Consider the following 19,280-nt stretch of genomic DNA (forward strand, 5'->3'; position numbering starts at 1 on the left):
TTTCTATTCTTTCTGTTTATTTGTTTGTTTGGAATCTCTGCTTAAGGAACATAAATTATCTTTATATCATCTATTTCTTATCCATCCCTCCTATCCATCGTCTTAGCTCTAATTGTTTTAATCTTTTTGCCTTTCTAGGTTTGTTGTGATAAACTCAAGCCTTTTATACAACATTAATTTTATTTATTTTAGCCATATCTTTGCTGAATCTTGCTATTTAGTTTGTTTATTGTCTCAGAAATTGTATGTTTTACTTCTCAACTTATATTCTTAGCTTTCACATCCCCATGCTTTGTATTTCATTGTTATATTATCTCATGTTTGAGCTATATTTTCTTTCACTTTTAAAAACTTAATTGAATGTATTAAGGTCTTTTATAGTATAAAATATTGGCAGGAAGTTAGTAGTGCTTTTTGGGCTATGTATTCTACTGAAATAATTTTTTCTATCGTATATTTTTACAGTTTTTATGCCAATTTTTTTCATCTTGCTCATGAGGAATTTAAGTAACTCCATTCAGATCTTGTTGTTTTGATACAGTGTCAGCTAATTCTCTTCCTCACCCAACATCCTTCTGACATTTCAGCAAATGTTCACTCTCTTTCTGATGCCCTCAGAGGTGTATAATTTCCTGCCTTATTAAATTTGGATTTTATCATGTGACATTGATTTTGGACTTCACTTTCTATGGCCAATGGAATGTGAGCAAAGATGTCATGATCCAATGTCGTAAGCTTGCGTGATGGCTTGTCCTCTTGGATTTCAACTTTCTGCCGTGAGACAAGCATGCTCTCCGTAGCTCCTGGTCCCAGAATAAGGCTATATATGGAACAGAACTAAACCCAATCCCCGTCCTTGAATTAACCCAAGACTATCCTAGCTGAGCCTGGGTGAATCATAGCCGTTTCACAGACCCATGAGTGACAAAAATAAATGTCTTTTGTAATTGCTCAGATCATGGGGTTATTATTCAGTGTTACTGCTACAAAAATTAACTAATACACCTTTCCATTTTACTTGAAGTAATTTTTTTTCTCTCAAATTGAATGCTTTCAACATATTCTTTTAAAACCTCAGACTATGAAGGCAGGGGAAGGAATAGTTTAGCTGAAGCTGAGAAAGATCTAGGTAGGAGACGTATTCTGTTTTCTTCTGAGATCCCATTAAATGTCCTGTACTAGGGAGATATTCTACTGCTATGGCTTTGACGACTTCTCCATTTTACTATAGCACCCTGGAAGATGATAATTCTTGGTGCCCTTTCCTAGTGATTTGTGTTCAGGAGGTGGTCTTGCCTTGATATTTAGAGGCTTTTACTTTTGAGAATTTTCTCTAGCTTTCCCAGGGCTGCTTAATCATCGCTTTAGTCTGCTTATTCTCAAATTGGAAGATATCAACACAAATTCATAGACCGTTACTGAGATATGCTTTCTTTCCTTGTCACTAGCTCTGAGAAAAGAGAGTTAAAAACCATACCATGTAACCTGCTGTAAGCCAGCTTCATATCTGGCTGTTCTGTTTTGGCTTTTGTTTTTCCTCATGCTTATGAAATGAGCCTGTTCGGTTACTACAGAATAATTCTTACGAGATTATTTTTATTATGTATTCATTTGTATTTTATATATGTCCCTCTTTTTAGGCAATGGGGATGTGAACCTCTTGATCCTACTCTATTCTACAATCCTAACCTGGAATTCACTTATGTAGAAATAACACATGGAAAAATTAAACAGTTCACAGACATGAGTTCAGAATGTATTTTTGTGTAGGAAGAGTGTTGCTTGTTTTTTTTAAAAGTTAGCTGAGAAGGAGCTTTGTAAAATAAAAATTTGTTCTAGTATATTATATATCCCAAAGTATTTTGGTTCAATTTGAAACCATACTCCTTTTATATTTTATTTATTTTTATTTTTATAATATTCCTTTTAGTATTACAAAAGAAATTACAGAGGAAATCAACTGTCTGTAAACATAAAAGGATTAAATCCCGACACTTTGACAAAGAAGGCATAAAAAATATCATGGTTTTAGAGGTTTTGGTTTCATACTATGTGATTGACTAATAGGAAGTCAGTTAAAAGTCAATTAAAATGAGGTCTTTCTTTAACATTTGTGACCAGTGCATTATACTATGGTCTAAAAATAAATATTTAAATTTGCATGTACTTTATTTACATGAGTCTGCTAATTAATACTTATGCCAGCTGCCTTTTGATATTATAACAGAATATTTTTTTTTTTTGCTTAATTTAAACCTGACTCAATTTATCAAGGAGGTATGACAGTATATGACCTAAGAGTTTTCAAATATTCCATTAGGAATGAACTTAAGTGTTTTTCACATTTAGTGCATCAGCAAATAGAGAAAATGGCTTAGCAGAAGCATCTTTCATCTAAAACTGGTAAAGGATCTCTATCAATATTTGTGGGAATTAGCATGTAGTGGATTAGGTTATGCATTATACAAAGATAATATTTATTTTAGAAATTGGTCTTCTTTGCAAACTCAAGCTTTAATGAATGGGGAGTGAGGAAAAAAAAGAAGCGATTATAATGCATATCAATTTTACCCATTTTCTTGCATTATCCCAAAGAATTTATAATGTGAAAAAAAACCCTAAAATTTCTTCAGCAAGATGCAGCCAATCAAATCAAATGAAAGTGATTCGAGGAGCAAGTAATCCTGCTTATAATGTGGAACAGGAACAAAGAAGCTTGGATAAAGGAAAACTACCTCTTGTTGGTTGGCATAGGGTCATTTAGTATTTAAATCAACTTTAATTACTGGCAAGCTGAATTGTTCATTAATGGTTTGCCTATAGCAACAAAAATAGCACATTTCACAGTGTTGTGAAAATACTGCACCACAACATCATCTTCAGTCATGGGTGTTGCCTGGAAGTGCAATTTAGGTTTATTTACCCAAGTTCATTTATTAAGTCAGTGGCAACAAAGCTTTCAAATTCTTAGCTTTTGAGTTTCTTTTTGTTGCCTTTGTTTTCTGAACTATGCTCTCTCTAAAGTTATTAATTTACAATACTTTTTTGTGATTTCTCAGTTAGCGATGGGAAAAGTGGTGTCTTTATATTGTAATTACTGAGTTGCTTGCTGAAGATTGGCAGAGACCCACTGTTGTAAGTAAATGCTCCCTGTTAGCAGGTCTTCTGTGTGTATTCTGATTCGTGTTCTGCATTGGGCTAATGTATATTCCTTTTAGGTCAGACAGAGAATGCTGTATAAATTATTCTAAACATTAGAAAATTTTCCAAATTATTTAGATATTTGATCCAAGGAATCGGAAGTATGTGTTATCATTCTAACACGTTTTATTCTAAGACTTTCTAAACAAAATGTTTGATCCAAACTCCAGGGTTAACTCAGGAGTAAAGGTAAATCTCTGCTTGAAAGCTGACCTGCCTCTTCTTAACAGACAGTCTTGAGGTGTGCTCACAGAGCGGAGCTGTCATGGCACTGGGTTAACTGTGACATTTTGAAATGATTGTGGTTGCAGAACTTCCTGTAGGCAGCTGCTGCTTGCTTTGTTAAATTGCACACATTTTTCAGTCAAACACTTTGCTGGCTGCATCAAAGGTGTTGAGTAACTGTGTTAACCTTGGTGTGTTTTGGCAATAGGAGATCAAGTAAAAGTCAATAAATGTCTCCCAGAGCCCTGATAAACTCCAAGGGCAGAGACAGAGGTGTTTATGAGCTGTGGGGGACAATTTGGTCAAGTATACGTTTTCCTCCAAATTGCTTATTGCCATTTTAGTGTTAGCAGAACATATTTTAAGTCACTTTTTTGACAGAACATATTGGTTGGCATTGCGTAGGCTTCTGTGTTTTTATGAGACAGATGGCAATTACCCATTTTTGTGCACTGTTATCTTTTAGCTTTAAGAATCACATGTACTGGTGAACTGGACTTTGCTCTAATTTTTTTTTTTCCACTTTGAGCAGTTCTACCTTATAGAATCTCTTTCCAAAGAAATATTAAGATGGATGCCTATGAAATTATAACATTAAATGGTATGAGAAGGAAAAGACTTTTTAAATTGGTTCAAATTTGTGATAGAGTTTCTTTCTTATACCGATCCTTCTCATTTCTCTTCTTCCTTGGGATTGTTTTAGAAGGATGGTCGTGGTGAATACAAATGCAGGTATTTCCTAACTGGATAAAACCATCTGTGTTATTCTTTTAGCTTTCCAGAAGTGAAAAGCTAAATTAAAATAAAATATATAACTTAGGTTTCTGTTTATATCCACATTACTCTGCTGAAAAGTATGCTTTCATACAAAAATTACAAAGAATATAAACCTATTAAAAGCTCTAATATTTTAAAACAAATATTGGTCAAAATATATCCTTTTAGAAATTAAAGTTAAAATTTATAATCCTTTCAAGTGAGTATTCAAGCTGGCATATTTTAAAATCAAGCAAAATGCAAAGGGTTAAGCAATCTGTGATTCACCTCTTTCTCTCAAATTGTTTTAACAAAAGGGAAAAATAGTTTTGATTTATTTAAATTTTGACATCATGTTTTTTTACTTTGGTTACAAAGCATGACATATGGTAAGGGTGTAATAATTATCTGCAGGGAATAAAAGAGAAATTATTTAATTTATTGAAATACACTTACCATAAAGCACTTTTTTCATCTGTTTAGTGACTCTACAATATATTTAAACTGTTTTCAGGATTTCTGATAATTGCAGATAATAATACAAACTAAAATTTTTCTTTTTTTTGTAGCATGTTTGTAATGATAAAGCTTGCCTGACTGTGATGAAATTATCACTGCTTTAGAAAGGGTAGCAAAAAGTTGTGCAGTTTGTCTCCTAAGCAAGATTATATCTAGTTAGGTTGGATTGTAGACAATCTTTATTCTTAAACTCATAACTTCTATTCAAGTCCTGATCAATTTCCTAAGCAGCTTCATAAGTTCTTCCTTCAGTCTAGCTCAGGACTGTTACAGCTTTTTGAATTATTCTATCACTGCTACCTCCACTTCCTGTCCCAATCACTTCCTAATCTTTTTCCATTATCTTTTCATTGTTGTATCTTTGAAACTATTTCACTAGACCACAAGTCACTTCCTACTTACCGAACCTAATGGCTTTCCTCCTAACCTTTGCCCTGTGTCTTTGCACCCTTTGGGTCTATCGACCACTCTCTTTATGTTCTCCACTCCTTGGCCTCAGTGGCACTGCCTTCCCTGTTGGGACTGCTGTTTTGCAGTTTCCTCCGGGAACAGCTCATCCATAGCATGGCTTCAACTCTCACTGTATTGCTGTTAACTATAGAGTTTTTGTCTCTATTGCTGACATCTCTCTTTAGTTTCAGACCTTTAGTTACAATGCTTGGTTTATGGACAAAGGCTCTTAAACATTTCACAAGCAGCTCAAACTTTACGAGCACCCATGCAGCCCTGTCACTGCTCTTCACTGTTGCTTCAGGCATTTATCATCCTACCACCCCCATTTAACCTGAGGCCAGAAAGTTCTTTTTATCTCCTCTCTCTCTCATGACAGTACTACCCACAATCAATCAATCATCATGTGTTGGAAATTTCCTATCAGAAATGTTTCTTAAATATTTCTCAAATCTGTCTTCTCCTTTTCATTAATTTTTACAATTACTCATCCCTTCTTGCTTGTCATAACTATGACATAATTGATCGTTATGCTTCCCATATTCCTTCTACTCTAATTTAAACTCCACGATAACCCAAATTTTTATCTTTCTAAGGGGCCCAGTCTTGTCACTTTCCTGATCAAAAACTTTGGCACTCATTGTCTTCAAGAAAAAGTACCTTCTTCCTGGTATTTGAGGTGCTACCCAATCTGTCTTTACGTATCTAGTTAGGGATTTCTCCCAAAACCCTTCTTCCATTTCCAGCTTTTACACACAAGTTGTATTTTAAACATTTAATTCATAATGTTTTGTTGGAGAGGGGCATATATTTAACTAGTTTATTGAGAAGTCTCAACTCATTGGGATATAAATATGGAATGGCTTTATTTTTTTCCCCAATCATGTTCTCAATTTTCCTCTACCAAACCATCCTTGCTCTAGGGGTGTCACTTCCTTTAATGACTTTGGCAAGCTTCTGATATTTGAGGTACTTTTAGTTTTTCAAACAGTCCTATTTCTTTCAGACTCAATCCTGATGCAAAATTCCTTCATCCTCCTAGTACAACAGGATGACTTGCAGGGGCAGGTGAGGATCACTTTGTAGTCTGCTTTGTTTACATTGCCCCCTTCCCTTCCTTCCCACTGGCTCCTCTAGCATGGGGTGGAAAAGCAAGAGAGAGAAAAGGCTGATATCCTTTTACTTCCCTGGAGAAGTTTTTGGCTTCTCCTTGTTTGCCTCATTGTCTATGGGATCCCTGGTGGCAGGTGGTGGCTTCATCTTGCCCCATTAACAAGGGTCAAAGAACAGCTCCTTATGTCTCTACAGTTCTTTGCTACCGCACCCCCCCCCACCCGCCTCTGAAGCAGGTCAGGAAAATCTAGGGTAGATTTTCTGACCTTCCTCTGAAGCAGGTCTTGAGATGCTCATATAAGAGGTGCCCTCCCTATACCCAGAGCAATGGGACATCTTTATCTCTGCAGATGAATGGTACAGAGAAGAATCTGAACAAACAAGCCTAGCTAAGTTCCCTTCAGTTTATTACCATTAGATCATGCTCTTTGTCCAATCATATTTCTCCACAACTGTGCAGTCTTCATTAAACCGAGCATAAAAATACACAGCTTTAACCATTTCTTTGGGTTTTCATTCCCTAAAAGAAGCAACTATGTCACATAAAACTTATATGAAATAAATCTTTACTTTTTTTCTCTTGTTAATCTGTTTTTTATTAGAGAGCTACGAACCTAGGATGAGTAGGAAAAAAGATGTTTTCCTCTTGTACACTTGCATTATATTTCTGTTGGACGCTGATTTAGAAGATAGGGTATGTCAATTAAATTCTGTAGGAAGCTAGTAGTCCAATGAATTCTGAAAATTTAGAATGTGGGTACTTAGAAACTTTTGCTTTCAGTTTTTGGGCTTTACTCACAAATCAGAAACCACCAAGGATAACATAGAAATCTATTTTTCTTTTTAAAATCTTTTTGAAAAGTTTCTCTATTTATACTATCCAGTCTTGAAAACAAGAATTAATATGATCTGTATATTGGGCCAACTGTTTATACAACCTAGGTTATAGTGTTAGATGAAAGTCTAGGACATATTTTTGAATTTGCAATCCTAATGAACATTAGAGTGGACTGTAAAATATATGCCATAATTAAAGTCAACCAATGTTAATGCTAGAAATCAACATATTATTAAGAATTTTTGTGGTAAATTTTGATGAAATGGAACAAGTTGCTCTCATCATGCTTATTCGTATTACCAAAATATTGCAATTATTTATCTCAACTAATCTAAAAATATATCCTATTATTCAATTCAATTTAACTTCAGATTTAGCACTACTTATTACACTGAAAAACATTGCTTAAATCTATATATATGAATGGGGTGATAGGTTATGTTACTAAATAGAATGCACAATTCCTTTTTTAAGTTAAAATGAAACCATTCTAAACATTTATAAACATAAATCATCATTAACTATAGAATTGTGTAAATTTATCTCTTTAGAAAGCCATACAGAACTGCTACATAAACAGCAGCTCTATCAAGGTAACCTCTATTCCCTTATGATAGTCATTATGAGATATTTAAACATGTACTTAAAATGAAGTTGTCCTTTTCCTTCTGCCTAGATGTCATATCTTCTTGGTGAAAGAAATGTCTAAAAATATTCCCCTTCCCTATCTAATTGAGTATATATGAGAAAGTGCTGTAATTGGTATTCTGATTGCACTAAGATTCCTCATCATACCCATTTTTGTTTCAATACTGTCATTATCATAGTTTTACATTATCATACTTAAAGCACTTATGATATGTGCAGAGAAAGTTGTAAAAAAAATGAGAGTTATAATTGTGGGTCTTAGAAAAAAATATACTTGAGGGTTCCTGAGAAGAACCTTTAACTACAAAATAATAAAAATAAAAATAACTAATGATAATAAATGACAATCTAAACAAGGAGAAGAAAGGTGACCTTCCAACTCCAAAATGGAAAATTTTGAAATTTTTATATTATTGATCTCATATATGTTATCTATCAGATACTAATGGAAAGCTTTTATGTTTTTAAATTGAAACTAGATTTCAGATAGGAAGAATGAAGAGTAGCAAAAGATTACCCTTTTTTGTTGTAGTCTGTCCTAAAAGAATTTATACTATAATAGGAGGTTCTTTGAAAGAATAAAGCACTTACTTGAGGCAATTCTTTTATTTCTTTTTGGTTGCTATTTTGGGTTGCTAACTGCTGACCCTCACATACTATACTTAACATTAAGTCATTTCTATTTAAAATGAATATTTCTAGGAAAGCTGAAATTACTTTAAAATATATGTAATTTTAAAAGTTTAAGTACATGGATTTTATTCACAATATGCAGACCCATATAAAATATACATTTATATACACACATACATAAATATGAACATTCTTCAAGACAAAAGTTAGGTTATTTTGATCAACTCTGAAAAAGAATCTAAAATTGCTCATAAGCCAAAGTTTCATAGATCAGAAGAAATTGAATATTTGTCTTAATTTGGATAAACAGGGTAAAAAATATCATAGTGTAGAACCAGAGAGACTGAACTACAAAGAAAATACATAAAGTGAAGTTGTATGGTCTTTTAATATCTATAGCAGAGTCATATAACAGGAAGAACAAAAGGTTGCAAAAACCTCTGAGCTTTTTAGAGATCTGAGACCGAGATGCCCATGGATATTAGACAGAATCTTCAACTTCCTATTACCAAATACATATTCTCATTGTTTTTATGTGTTTGGTTAACCTAAATATTTTTAAAGGGTGCCTCCTCTTGAGGCTAATTAAATAATGAAATAGTTTATAATTTATTCTGTAATTTAGTCATCTCTTGGAAAAATCTTAAGAATGGGGTAAAACACTCATTTAGGAAAAATAGTGGTTGATATTTCTCTAAGATAGATGATTTATTAGATTTTATATTTACTTCCACTCTTTGCTTCAAAATTTTGTGTCTCAGATTGATGATCTTTCAAAAATGGTTGACAAAAATGCAAACGCCTCTTCATGTGTGCTTAAACTAAGGGGTGGGGAATTATAGATTGGATATCAGAATTGTCTTTGCAAGAGACAGATTTGATATTAATCCCTCATAGTTAAAAATCAAGCAAACACTATTCCTCATTGTTACAGCACAGACTAAGAATGCAGATTCCCTGGTAGCAGCAGCTCAGGAAATGGACCTCCAGAATATGCATTTTAAAGTGCTCCCCAGGTAACAGTGATATAGCTAATCTGAAATCAGTCCTCAATTCAAATCGAGGAAGAAGTCCTATAGGTACTTTATATTCTATCCTTATTTTAAAAACAGATTATTAGAAATTTATATACTTAAGGTTTTACTTTCTGTCTTGGCATTTATGGAGCTCAGACTAAATTTTAACATACAGTCATGTGCTGCATAATGACGTTTCAGTCAATGGTGGTCTGCATATTATAACAGTGGTCTCATAAGATTATAACGGAACTAAAAATTCCTATCATCTAGTGATGTCTTAGCCCTTGTAATGCCATAGCATAGCACCTTACTTATGTGTTTGCAGTGATGCTGGGTGTAAACAAACCTACTGTGCTGACACAAATCATACAATTATATATGCTATATGGTACTTGATAATGATACTAAATGACTATGTTACTGGTTTGTGTATTATCATACTATACTTTTTAATCTTTATTTTAGAGTGTACTCCTTGTACTTATAAAAAAGTTAAATGTAAAACAGCCTCAGGCAGGTCCTCCGGGAGGTATTCCAGAAGAAGGCATTGTTATCATAGGTGATGACAGCTCCACAAGGGTTATTACCCCCCAGGACTTTCCATTGGTAAGATGTGGTGGTGGAAGACGGTGATATTGATGATTCTGATCCTGTGTAGGTTTGGGCTAATGTGTGTATTTGTGTCTTAGTTTTTAAGAAAAAAGTTTAAAAACATAAACAAATTAAAAATTTTTTAAAATATAAAAAAATCTTATAGAATAAGGATATATGAAGAAAAAATATTTTTTGTACAGCTGTACAATGTATTTGTGTTTTAAAAGAGTGAAAAAGTTAAAGTTTATAAAGCAAATAAGTTATTGTAAGCTAAGGTTAATTTATTATTGAAGAAAGAAAAAAAATTAATAAATTTAGTGTAGCCTAAGTGTACAGTGTTTATAAGTTCTATAGAATTGTACAGTAATGTCCTAGGCCTTCACATTCACTCACCACTCACTCACTGACCCACCCAGAGCCACCTGCAGTCCTGCAATCTCCATTCATGGTAAGTATCTGATACATCATATTTTTACAGTAGCTTTTCTATGTTTAGATGTATTTAGGTACACAAATACTTTAGATACATTGAGTTATAACTACCTACAGTATTCATTATAATAACATGCTGTATAGATTTGTACCCTAGAAGCAATAGGCTATACCAGTAGGCTGTACCAGTGGTAAAACCTACACACCTAGGTTAATGTGATGTACACACTAAGTATGTACATCATAGAGTGTACTTACGCATAGATTGTACCATTGTGTAAGTATACTCTATGGTGTTCCCACAGCGAAGAAATTGCCTAGTGACCCATTTCTCAGAATGTACTCCTGTTGTTAAGTGACACATGACTGTACTACATTATCTTGGTTGGTGACCTCAAAGGCTAATGTAAATATCTTTAGTTTTAGTTTTTATATATTCAGTGGTAATCTCTTCATGCTTGGTAGAATATACCTTCGTGTTTTTGGAATGCTTTTAAGTCCAACAGGTTAACTTAGGTATTTGAAATTATTTATAAACAAATAATAGCTTCTATATTGGAAGAGGTATCATCAATTCCAACTTGAAACCATTTACCAGTTCTTTTACTCTTCTTTATCCTCACAGATATTTCCTAGAAAATTCCAAAAACCCCTAAGTAACCACCTCCAGTATTTCATTATTTATTTTAGTTGATTCACAAAATGTCTTCCAAGGGCATGGTGGAACTCCTTTTACTGAGTAAAAGATTCAACCTTTATAGCATGATGCTCATGAACCTTAATGATATGAATTAAATGTACCTTATTATCCCCTTCTCCTAATGTTTAATTTTCTCAACATTTAAGTCAACATGCTGAATTAGAACTCCATGCTTTTATTCATACTGTTTCTACTGTCTAGCATGCTCTTCCTTCCAGTTTCTTCCTGCTAAGATGAACTCATGCTTTAAGAACCAACTGAAATGCTATTTCCTCTGTGAAAGTGTCATCCAATTCTTCTAGAAAGAGCTTTTTCTCAATCTCATTTAGTATTTGGAAAATATATAGATTTTTAAGTAATCACATTATATTATGGTTATTAGTTTGTATGTGTTGTTACCCAGAACTAAGCATCCCCTGTAGTACTAAGGACTTCTTGGGTCTTAGGTAAAATACAAATAAAAGATAAGAATTTTATAAATTTCGTGTTGTATGCTATGCATTGTGATTATAGAGCACCATGGTCTAAATCTAGCTTGAAGAAATTGATTTCACGAAAATTTTATTCCAATGTTACAATACAGGCTACATTCTTTCCCAAATTGCATACTTTCTCATTTAACTGACCAAATTATTTGCAAGTGAGATTTAAGAGGAATCTGTTATTGTTTGTATGGTCCCATATCTTGTCATTTTCGTTGTCATTTCTTTAACTTTGATACTGATCGAGATATGATGATTTGAAGATACTGAAATATCTATTTCACATAACAGTTCACAAAAAAGTTATCTCCTGTTCTTCATCAGGGAGCATTAAACCTTATGGAAGATTAAAATGAAGAATATAATTGAGAATTCTAATGCAATATCAATAAAGGAGAAAGACTGAAAAAATAAAGCTATTGTGCAAACATAAAGTCCTTTTTGGGAGAAATAAGATTCAAAAGGTTTTCCTTCCATCTGAGTTCCCTGCAATTCCATTTAAATCCTAGTTGTGCACATGATCTACATTATGTTTCCTTAATATTAGGTCTCCCATTTTTAAACAGTTTGAGCCAGGGGCCATAGAGTCTTTACCTTTGAATATTCCCAAAGGTATAGTTCTTAAAATATAGCAGTCAGGCTTTTCATAAATAATTGTTTTTGAATGAATGAGAATGCATGTGAACTTAAGAAAAATAAACACACATTTTAATTTTACCTATTTATCATCAAATACTTGATTTAATATATAATGTTATATGCTCACATTATACAAATTACATCAGAAATCACTGAAAGGATTAGAAGACTGCAGCCTTTCAAAAATGATGTAGGACTGTTACTTCCAATAGGAGTACAATTGGTAACGTGGACCAAATCTTTCAATAAAAAATCCTGGAAAGATTGTAAAATATTTTAAAATCATTGAAATTGTGAAAAGATAGTAAAAAACTCACTATGAAATTATAAAAAAATATGGCAGGTATGGCTAAATATAAAAGAGGATAGAAAGAAGATAATATTAGGAACACAAGAGTAATAAATATAAGGAGAGAGCAAATGTAGAATATTATAATGTACAATGTCGACTTATACCAATGCATTCAAAAACCTAGGCAAAAAGAAAAATTTGTAGGAAGGTATAAATTAACAAAATGAAAGCACCTAAATAGATTAATAACTATGGAAGAAACAAACATGGTCACTAAACACCTACTATCACTCCCTCCCTGTAAATGTACCAGCCTCATAGTGTCTTGACATTCTCGCTTACTCTTGCCTATCTGAAACTCTGCCACATGATTTTAATGCAGCAGAATCCTTCTCCAATATTATTTAGTAAAGAAAGCTTAACTGGCTGTATTTCTAATATTATATTACCCCTGTTAGATTTTTCTTCATTGCCTTCATGTTTCGTTTTCTTCACAAACATTGATATTATCTGAAGTTAGATATGTTAATTTCTAATTTATTTGTTTTTTTCTTGTACTTCATCTTCTTTACTACAAATAGTGCCACAAAAACAAGGACTTCATGAATCTTTTCTACAATTTTATCACTAGGATCTTTATCCCTAGAATACATTCTGATACATTATAAGAATGTAATAAATATTAATTTATTGAATGAATTTCAATAAAGTAGAAAATAAAATGAAGATCTTTGATTAAATTGCCACTATTCAAGATTATAGTGGAGATTCTAGCCAATGTAATAACACAAGGAACAGTGACAATAAATACAAATATTGGAAAGAATAAAAAAAAATCATCATTTGCATATATTATTATTGTCAGCTAAGGAAAAACAAAATCATTAATCCACAGCTATGAAGTCCAATAAGAGAGTTTATCAAGATGGAAAGATACAAAATCAAAACGCACACACAAATCAAGTTTTCTTGTATAGTGATAATAATAAATAAGGAAATACAATGGGAAAGCATTGCATTCTCAATAGCAACAAATATTCTAAAGTGTAAGGAGTAAACCTAATAAGAAATGTGCAAGAATGTTATGGAAAAAACCTGCAAAGCTTTACTGATACCTATAAAAATTCCTAAATTAATGGAGAGGCAGCCTGTCATTACAGATAGCATGACTCACTATTTAAGACTCCTCATACTGATCTGTAAGGACAATTTAATTCTAAGAAAAATCAGAACTGGATTCTTCACAGGTCTTGAAAACTGATTCTAAAATTCATGTGAACAATGAATTTACAACAATAGCCAAAATAACTAAAAACCAGACAAATTCATTGGTTGTTTTTAAGTGTGCCTTACTAAAATCCAAATATTTTATAATATTGTATAATAGTACTGTTGTTGATGGAACAGTACACAATTATGAGTCCAGAAATAACCCACCAAATACATGAAGATTGAATAAATAATGGCAAATATCTTTCAAATAAATGAAGAATGAAGACAGACCAATCTATGAATAGTACTGGAATTACTATCTAGTAGGTATAAAATATTTGCATAAGAAATCATGAATAACCCAGTAGGAAATTGGACAGAAATAAAACACATACAGTGATGATTACAAAAGGAAATATACATGAAATTAAGTGCAGTTTATGCAATAATCAAGGAAATACAAATTGGAACAATAAGAAGACACTATTCTCCGGCTTGATACTCATTGTTTTTGGCAGCCCTTTTGCCTTAGCCTTTTTTGGTTTAGAATTTTATGTAGGTTCTTGTTGCACTAAAGTTAAATATACATTTCTGATTTCTTATTCTGGTTGTAGATTTAAGAAGATTTCGAACAGAACAAGAGAATATATGAAATTTACTCCACCATTTTAAATTGGGAAGTTAACACATAATTCCCGGTCTTTCAAAGTTGATAATTAAATATTAATTAAGAATTTAATTATTAAAAGAAAACAAAAAAGCTGATTTGTGGTTAAGAATTATATTTATGTGAAAAATTCATTAAAGATTTGGGAGTTTTAATTTGGAGGTAGGCTACACTAGAAATACAAAAGTTAGTTGCAGTTTTATTTGTGCAATTTCTAAAAAAGAGATTTCTCTAGAATTTTAAACAACTCTTTCAGACTGTATCAAGTTATAATCTAGATAACTGCATTTTATTTAAAAATTATTTTAGTAGTTCAAGGTATAAGAGTGTTTTATTGCAAGTGTGAAGGTTATCTTTAGGGTCTTAGTTATATCTTAACTGAGATTTTTTGCACACATTTAACAATATGGATTATATACAATCTCAAGGAATACACAGAAAACCCTTTATAGGTATATCAGAATATCCATAGAAAATTAACCTTCCTTTTAGCAGTGGCAAGGGAGAAAATAGTGGTGATTAAGGTGTCAGTTTGTAATTGGTGATTAAGGTGTCAGGTTGTATTTGCATTTGCTTTCAAATAAACCATCAAGTCCCAATAAATAATTAAAAGGCAATTTTTCTCAGCATGGAGTAGTTAGGTAGGTGTGATTAAAATTTTTGAGGAACCATTATTAGATTTTTTTTATTGTGGTAAGAAACACTTAACATGAAAGCTACCCTTTTAACAAAATTTTAACTGTACAGTACAGTATTATTAACTGTACACACTGTTGTGTGGAAGATCTCTAGGACTTTTTCATCTTATATGATTGAAACTGTATACCCATTAAAGAGCAACTCCCTATTTCCCCTCCCCTGGTCCCTGACAATTACCATTCTCCTTTTTGCTTCTAAGAGTTTGACTACTTTAAATATCTTATATAAGTAAAATAATGTAGTACTTGGCCTTCTGTTACTGACATTTTATTTAGCATAATGTCCTTAAGTTTCATTTATGTTGTAGGATATGACAGCATTCTTCTTTTTTAGTAGCCTTCTTTTTATAGGATGAATAATATTTCATTGTATGTATATACTACATGTTATTTATCTAACATCTTTCTCCATCAATGGGCATTTAACTTGTTTCCATCTCTTTTCTAATGTGAATAATGCTGTAATAAATATGGGAATGTATATACCTCATTGAGATCCTGTTTTCAGTTCTTTTGGATAAATACCCAGAAGTTGGATGGTTGGATCATATAAAAGTTCCATTTTTAATTTTTTAAGGAACTTCGATACTATTTTCCATAATGGCTATCTCATTTTACATTTCTACCAAGAGTGCATAAGAGTTCCAATTTCTCCATATCCTTGCCAACATTTGTTATTTTCTGGGTTTTATTTTTTTTTATAATGGCCATCCTAACAGGTGTGAGCTAATGTCTCATTGTGGTCTGGTTTTGATATGTGTTTTCCTGATAATTAGTGATGTCGAGCACCTTTTCTTATACCTGTTGGTCATTTTTATGTCTTCTTTAAAGAAATATCTATTCAAGTTTTTTACTTGTTTGTAAATCAAGATTTTTTATTATTGAATTGTTGGACTTTCTTATGTATTTTGAATATGACCCTTTATCAGATAAATGATTTGCAAATATTTTCTTCCATTTTACGGGTTGCCTTTTCACTTTTTTGATTGTTTCCTTTGCTGGGGCATTTTAGTTTGATATAATACCATTTGTCTATTTTGCCTTTGGTGCCTGTGTTTTTGGTGTCATATCCAATAAATCATTGTCAAGACCAATGTTAACTTTTTCTTTAGCTTTCTTCCAGGTCTTACATTTAAATCTTCACTCTATTTTCAGTTGATTTTTGTGTATGGTATAAGATAAGGGTTCAATTTCATTCTTTTGTGTGTGGATATTCAGTTTCCCCAACACCGTTGTGTTTCTTTCCCTATTGTGGAGTCTTGGTAGCCTCATCAAATCATTTGATTGCATATATATGGGATTATTTATGGATTGTCTATTGTGTCCTATTGGTCTGTATGTCTGTCTTTATGCCAGTAGCACACTGCTTTGATTAATCTAGCTTTTTAATATGTTTTGAAGTGAGAAAGTGTAAGATCTCCAGATTTATTCTTTTTTTCTCAAGATTGTTTTGACTATTCAGGTTCCTTCATGGTTCCATTTGGATTCTAGTATTGTGTTTTATTTCTGCAAAAAAAATGCCATTGATATTTCAATGGGGATGGTATTGAATCTGGAGATTGCTTTAGATTGTATGGATAGTTCAGTAATACTAATTTTTTCAATCCATGGACATGAGATGTTTTTCCATTTATTTGTATTTTCTTTCATTTCTTTCAGCAGCATTTTGTAGTTCTAAATGTACAAGTCTTTTGTCTCCTTGGCTAGTTTTATTCCTAAGTATTTTTTTCATTTTGATGCTATTGTAAATGAGGTTGTTTTCTTAATTTCCTTTTTGTATTGCTTGCATTCTATACATTATTAGGGTATAGAAACACAACTAATTTTTATATTTTGATTTTGTATCATGCAACTTTGCTAAATTCATTTATTAAACTTCCACCTTAGTACTGCTTTTACTGAATCCCATAAGCTTTTGTAAATTGTGTTTTTGTTTTCATTTGTTTCCAGATATTTTCTAATTTCCTTTTTGATTTCTTCTTTGACCCATTGGTTGTTCAAGAGTGTGTTGTTTAATTTGTACAGACTTGTAAATTTTCTAGTTTTCATTCCACTATTGACTTCTGGTTTAATTCCATTTTGTTCAGGGTATGTACTTGGTAGATTTCAATTTTCTTAAATGTTTAAGGCTTATTTTGTGATCTAACGTAATTTATTCCAGAGAATGTTCTGTGTGTGCTTCAAAAGAATGTGTATTCTGCTGCTGTTGGGAAGAAAGTTCTGAATGCGTCTATTAGGTTCATTCGGTCTATAGTACTATTTAAGTCCTTTGTTTCCTTATTCATCTTTTGTTTGGATGCTCTATTTAAAGTGGGATATTAAAATCTCCTATTTTTGCTTTGCTGTTTATTTCTCCTTTTAGTCTGCCTAAGTTTGCTTCATATATTTCGCTGATCTGATGTTTAGTGCATGTATATTTATAATTGTTGTATTTTCCAGGTGAATTGACCCTTTTATTATTATACAATGTCCTCCTCCTTTTTCTCAAAGTGTTTGACTTAAAGTCTATTTTGTCTCAAGTAATTATGGCCACCCATGCTCTCTTTTGGTTACCATTTGCATGGAGTATATTTTTCTGTCCTTCTACTTTCATCGTGTGTGTGTCTTTAGACCTAAAATGGGTCTTCTGAATACAGAATTTAGTTGGATCTTGTGTTTTTATCCATTCAGCCACTCTATGTGTTTGAGGAGTTTAATTAACACATTTAAAGTTATTACTCATAGAGAAGGACTTACTATTACCATTTTGTTAATTGTTTTCTGTAAGTCTTATAGGTTTTTTGGTTACTCTTCCTTTCTTGCTGCCTTTGTGTTTTGTTGATTTTTTATAGTGATATCATTGATCCCTTTCTCATTTTCTTTTGTGTGTCTTCTATAGGTATTTTCATTGTGTTTACCATGGAGTTTACATAAAACATTTTATAGTTATGAAAGTTTATTTTAAGGTGATAATAAATTAAATTGCACACAAAAGCTCTATTCTTTTACTTCTTCCACTCATGCTTTGTGTTATTGATCTAACAAACTATATCTTTTTATATTATGTACCCATTAACACATTTTATAATTACAGTTATTTTTATACTTTCCTCTTTTAATTTCTATGCCAGAATTAAAAGTGATTTATGCATCACTGTTACAGAATTATGGTATTCACTATTTATCTATATATTTACCTTTTACAACAAGATTTATACATTTATATGCTTTTGGGTTGCTGTTTTTTTCTTTCAATGAACAGTGATCATTATAATCATTATTGATTTAACTAAGAGGGGTATATTCAGTCTCCTGCTATGTTTGAAAATCTATTTTCAATTCTTTTACTTTTAATATTTTGACTCAATGTAAATTTTCACATGAGTTTAGAATTATTAGTTATATTTTTCTATTCTCTTGCTTTCAACCTTTCTGTACCTTTATATATAAGAATTTTTTTTCCATAAGTAATATATGGTTGGAATTTTTTTTTTTATTTAATATAACAACTTTTGTAATTTAATTCAGGGACTTAAATCTATCTATTCTCCTGGTATAAATTATTTGCTTTTTTTTTGTTTCCTTTCTTTAGGATTACATGTCATAAAAATTATTATTAGTCCATTTTTTAATAGTTTGTTAGTTTAACTATTTTTATGTTTCTTTTAGTTGTGTCCTAGAAAGTTATGCAGTTTTTTAAGTTATTAAATCTAATATATTAGCACTTTTTATATCTTTCCAGACCAAGAAGAAGTTTAGAACATTTTAACACCATATAATTGTGCCCTTCTGACTTGGGCTCTTGGGATATTGCCGTCAATTGTTTTAATGCTACAGATATTTTAAACCACACAGGACATTATTACTGTTGTTTTATTCAACCAATACTCTTTTAGATTTACCCACATAATTATTTTTTCTGTTACTTTTCATCCACTCCTCTATCTCTGAGCTCCCACTAGGATCATTTACTTTCTGACAGTAAAATAACCTTTTAATATTTTCTACAGTATGAGTCTGAGGTGAAAAATTCTCAGTAACTTTTGTCTGCTATTTTCTTTCAGTACTTTGAAGATATCATTTCATGTCTTCAGGTTTCTTTTTCCTTCTCTCTCTTGAGAAGTCAGCTGTCACTCTTATTATTACTTCCTTGCAGATAAGAAATATGCCATTCTTTTCTTCT

The sequence above is a fragment of the Eulemur rufifrons genome, chromosome 18, assembly GCF_041146395.1.
Source record: "Eulemur rufifrons isolate Redbay chromosome 18, OSU_ERuf_1, whole genome shotgun sequence".
NCBI lineage: Eukaryota > Metazoa > Chordata > Mammalia > Primates > Lemuridae > Eulemur > Eulemur rufifrons.